Source organism: Microtus pennsylvanicus, chromosome 12 (assembly GCF_037038515.1).
Source record: "Microtus pennsylvanicus isolate mMicPen1 chromosome 12, mMicPen1.hap1, whole genome shotgun sequence".
NCBI lineage: Eukaryota > Metazoa > Chordata > Mammalia > Rodentia > Cricetidae > Microtus > Microtus pennsylvanicus.
In genome coordinates this window covers 7552898-7558047 of record NC_134590.1, presented here as the reverse complement: position 1 = coordinate 7558047, position 5150 = coordinate 7552898, and positions in this window count along the sequence as shown.

Genomic DNA, 5150 nt, shown 5'->3' with positions numbered 1-5150 from the left:
ACACACACACACTGCATGCATACTACACACACACACACACACACTGCATACATACTACACACACACACACACACTGCATGCATACTACACACACACACACACACACACACACAGACACTGCATGCATACTATTCTCCATCTTTCTCTGCATGCATACTTCTCTCCCTCTCTGCCTCTCCCCCTCCCTCACACGCACACACGCACGCACGCACACACACAGGCACGCATGTACACTGAATGCACAGTCATCTCCCCACCCCCACAATGCATGCATTCCCATAAACACAGATCCTTTTGGTTTTGAGTTTACTTTAAAATTTATTTGTGAGACAGTATCTCAGTATGGAGCCTAGACTGCCCTCAAGTTCAAAATCTTCCTGCTCCGGCCTCCCGAGTGTTGAGATTACAGGAAGTAGGTGGCACAGCCCAGAGTTCTCCCTACAGGTGCTGTATTTTACCCTCTACTCACTCTCAGTATGGACAGATAGATTTACATACATGTTTATTGTTTAAAATACCCTGTGCCTACAAAAGAATGCTTTGGCTGGGTGTGGTGGCGCATGCGCTTAATCCCAGAATTTGGAAGGCAGAGGCAGGTGGATATCTGTGAGTTCGAAGCCAGCCTGGTCTAGAGAGTGAGTCAGGACAGAGAAATTGTGTCTTGAAACAAGCAAAAAGAATACTTTGGGATTCACATATAGTTTTTTTTTTAAACTAGATCCCGGAGTTAAATAAACTAAAAGAAAACAGTACATTTAAACTTAAGAGCTAAATGTCAAGGAGATCTGTCTAATACGGGTGTCACACTAAATCTTTGTTTTCCCAGAAAGGATAAATTTTGAGCATTTGTTGCATCGCCACATCTTAGATACTTGTGCATCATTTGGGGTCACTTAAACCGTTCTCTATTTTGAAATGATTGTACAAGAAGCTGAAAAATGGATAAAGAAATTATGTGCATCAGTATACCACAATATTGACATCTTAAATAACCTAAGCCCTGGAAACTGACGCTGACCCAAACACCCACACAGTTGTGGATGTGTGTGTATCTCTGAGTGTGTAACTCAGGCATTGTTGTCATGACATTACATGTTATGATCACTGTAATCCAGATACTCGACTGGATTGTCACCTCAAGGATGCCCTCTGCTCACGATTCCTACCTTGGGTGGCCACTAGTCTACCCTCTGTCTCGTGTGATTTACAGATGTGATAAGAACACAATCATATCGTCAGGTGGTGGCAGACATGGGGGCAGTGGCACACATCTTTAATCCCAGCACTCGGGAGGCAGAGGCAGGTGGATCTCTGTGAGTTTGATTGAGGCCAGCCTGGTCTACAGAGCAAGTCCCAGGACAGCCAGGGCTACACAGAGAGAACCTGCCTCGAAAGCCCCCAACCCCAAAAGAATGCATTCAAAATATTTGTCACGTGAGGATGGCGTCCCCTTCCATTGGTCCAGTTCTCTAAAGATCCCTCTAGGTTGTATATGTCAATAATCTATTTCTTTTCATAGTGGAGTACTATGGTCTTTATCATTCACCTCAGGAAGGATGTGGGTTTCTAGTTTCCAACCACTATAGATAAAACCACAATGGATATGCTGGTACAGGATTTTCTCATCTATGGGAAAAATGCCGAGTTGCTGGGCCACATGACAATTGTGTGCATAAGATTTAAAAAATATCATTTATTTATACTTCGAGAATTTGATGGCTGTATTTTGATAATATCCACCTTCTACTCCTTCTCAACTCCAGCCAGATCCCCTTCCGACAGACTCTCCTCCAAGATTTATGCCCCCCCCCACCAAGTCTGGTTAATGCTACCCACCTGCTCAAGGGCCCGAACCATCGCAGAGAGTATGGAGCATCTTCCACGCCACACCCCAGAAGATTTCCTCCCCACATAGGCCTTTAATTGAAACGGACACTTTCTTTTAAATTTTTATTATTTATTACTAATTTTGTAATAGATGAATGACTGCTGCTGGGATTAGAGGGGAGAGGATGGGCAGGGTGTCCCAACTGTTGACATCAGCAGCCTGCTTCTGCCTTCCATTGCAGACTCGGCTAGAAAGTCACTGCCACAGACATGGTGACTGCAGAGATTCGGGTCCAGGGGGACATTCATAGCATGGAGTCTCTGCTGAGCAACTTCAGATTCCATGACTCCAATGCTGGGCTTCATGACCACCATGCAACCCAGGACCGTTCCTATGAAGTCATCACTAGCTTTAGAAAGAGAAAGACTGGAATTTTTGGTGGTCTTTGCGCCCTCTGCTGGGTAGCTGCTGAACAGCCTTCAGCCTTCTGTAGCAATCTGGTGCTTACCAGTGTGGCTGGATTAATCTAGTTCTTACCAGTGAGGTTGGATTGCGGTTCCTGTCAGAGCCCTCCTGATTCTGGCCACTTTCAAGGATTTATACACTTGAGGCCTGAGTCTTTACAGGCATCAAAACTTTACCTCCAGTTCTAACTTTAGGATGAGAAATTGTTTAAAAGTTTGAAACAAGGGGCTAAAGAGATGGCTCAGCAGTTAAGAGCACCGAGTTCAATTCCTAGCACCCATGTCTTGTGGCTCTCAGCTTACTGTAACTCCAGCTCCTTCTTGGGCCGCTGCAGGCATCGTACTCATGTGTACAAACTCACACTCAAACACACACACATCTACATAGTTAAAAATACAATTATAATGCTGGCTTTAGTCCCTGCACTCTAGAGTCAGAGGCAGGAAGAGCTCTGTGTGTTTCAGAGCTCTGTATAGTCCAGGCAAGACTGTATTGTGAGACCCCAAACAAACAAAACCAAACCAGAGACAAAACCCAGCAACAAACACCCCTTCGATGAAATATATAATAAGCAAACAAATTAACAAAGGGATATTTGAAACAAACAAAGGATTTCTTTGATGTCTGTTTATGGGCATTCTTGCTGAATAAAAAAAAAAAACCATGTAGGTGTGTTTGGCAAGCATTTCCTTGAAAGGCCACATATAAAAATATTTTCAATTTTGAGGATTCATAATTTCTTTTTTTTAATATTTATTTATTTATTATGTATACAATATTCTGTCTGTGTGTATGCCTGCAGGCCAGCAGAGGGCACCAGACCCCATTACAGATGGTTGTAAGCCACCATGTGGTTGCTGGGAATTGAACTCAGGACCTTTGGAAGAGCAGGCAATGCTCTTAACCTCTGAGCCATCTCTCCAGCCCCCAGGATTCATAATTTCTGTCACAATGATTCATCTCTGGTACTATATTTTGAAGGCACCCATTGCTTAAGCAAATGAGTATGGTTGTGTGTTAATAAAGCTTTATTTATAAGGTGAAGTGGCAAGCCTACAGGCCGTAGCTTACAACTGTTCTGATCCCCAAACTGGATGGATCCTTTTGGACAGTTACTCACTGTTATTTAAACTTAAGATTGTGACATTTATGTTAACTTTTACCTTTTTTTTTTCTGGTAGGAGTGTGAGTGTTATTTATCTTTAGGAAGTGTTTTAATTACCACCCTGGATACTATTTTTGTTCTGAATCTAGCAGTATTGTTCTAACACTTGGCATGGCTCTAGATACTTAAGTCTTTGGGTGTTTTCCATCCTGCTCCTGCTAACTCTCGATATTAGGTCGAATAGGTTGTGTGTCAATGAGAATTTGAGAGGACTCGTTGAAAACAGTACTTTGACATCCCAGCACAGAGTTCACTCCATTCCAGTGGTCCCTTCTCAGACTTCGGAATAGGAACCAACTAACTCTCTTTGGTCAACATTTTGTCCGCATTTAGGAGTAACTACAGATGTGTTTGGAACAGGGTGTTTTACAAGATTGGAGTTTCCGGCAGCACTTGGTTCTTTCCATCTTCCTGTTCTTCCTCTTCCCATCTCTCTCATTTCCTCCTTCCCAAGGCGCTGCCCTGTCTCCCTGCTCCCTGATGTAAATTCTCCCAAGGGCTCTAATGTCATGTTTCCTCTTTAGAAAACTGTGAAGTTATACATTCTCTCTCTCCTCCTACACCAGGAAATGGCTTTTTGAAATGAACCCTTGGTTATTTATTTCTATTTTGTTACTCTTTAGCAATTAATGTGTATCACCGCACAAACATCTGGGGACAGAGCAAGCTTTAGCTCCTTAATTAACACAGCAGAGCCAGAAGCAGCTTTCTTCTTGGGCATTTTTTTCTCCTGTGAAATACATTATGTGGTTCCGGTGTCACTTATGCAGTGACTCACCCAAACTCTTTGCCTTTTCAGTCACCTCATCTGTATGCTTTGCATTAATTATGCTAATCTAGAGAGACGAAGGGGCCTTCTCAATTTCTGGAATTCTTTCCTATGCGTGTGTGCATAATAAAAAGCATTCAATTCTTAAGTGAGTACATCTTTTCACATACGATATCAGAGGCCTCCCTACTCCATGCTCTCAATGATAATCATTTAAAAATATTATTCCAGGAACTAGTAATTTCTAAAATGGTGTTTTTATGTTCCAGCAAGTTTGGAAGACTGCAGTTGTGTCTGCTTGCATGAATACCAACTGTGTACCAAGAATAATGACATCGCACATTATGGAAGATACTAATAATAGTCCAAAAACTGTTTCCTGACCTCCTACTATGTGTTAGGCACAGCATTAAGAATGGAAACTGAAGTTAAACCAGAGATAGTGTTAGTAATATTTTTTTTAATCAAATGTTCTGAACACAGAATTGCTTTATGAGAGAAACCAATCTGAGGAAATTCACATGAAAATGGCATTGTCATCTTCAGTTGAGCTTATGTTTCTTAGATATTCTTTCCAGGGCTTTGGTTGTGGGAGGGACAAAGAGAAGGAGGTGGATCAGAAGGTGGAGGAGGAGGTGGTGAGAGTGGAGGAGGGGGCCTGTGAACCAGTCATTACCCTAAGGCCCATGTGGATGAGATTTATATAAAACACGAATCTCCCTATGCTCTGTGACAAGTTGAGATCTCGCTTTGCTTTCACAGGTTTCTGTTGACATTTCCACGTTCACTTCTCATTCTGCTTCTGCTTTTGTTCTGTCTGAACTTTCAATACCATAAACATTTTATCTTCTGCAGCATTCTGAAGATGTTAGCCAGTTACAGATATGAAGCTTGAACGGCTACCCTAGGCTCATATATTTGAA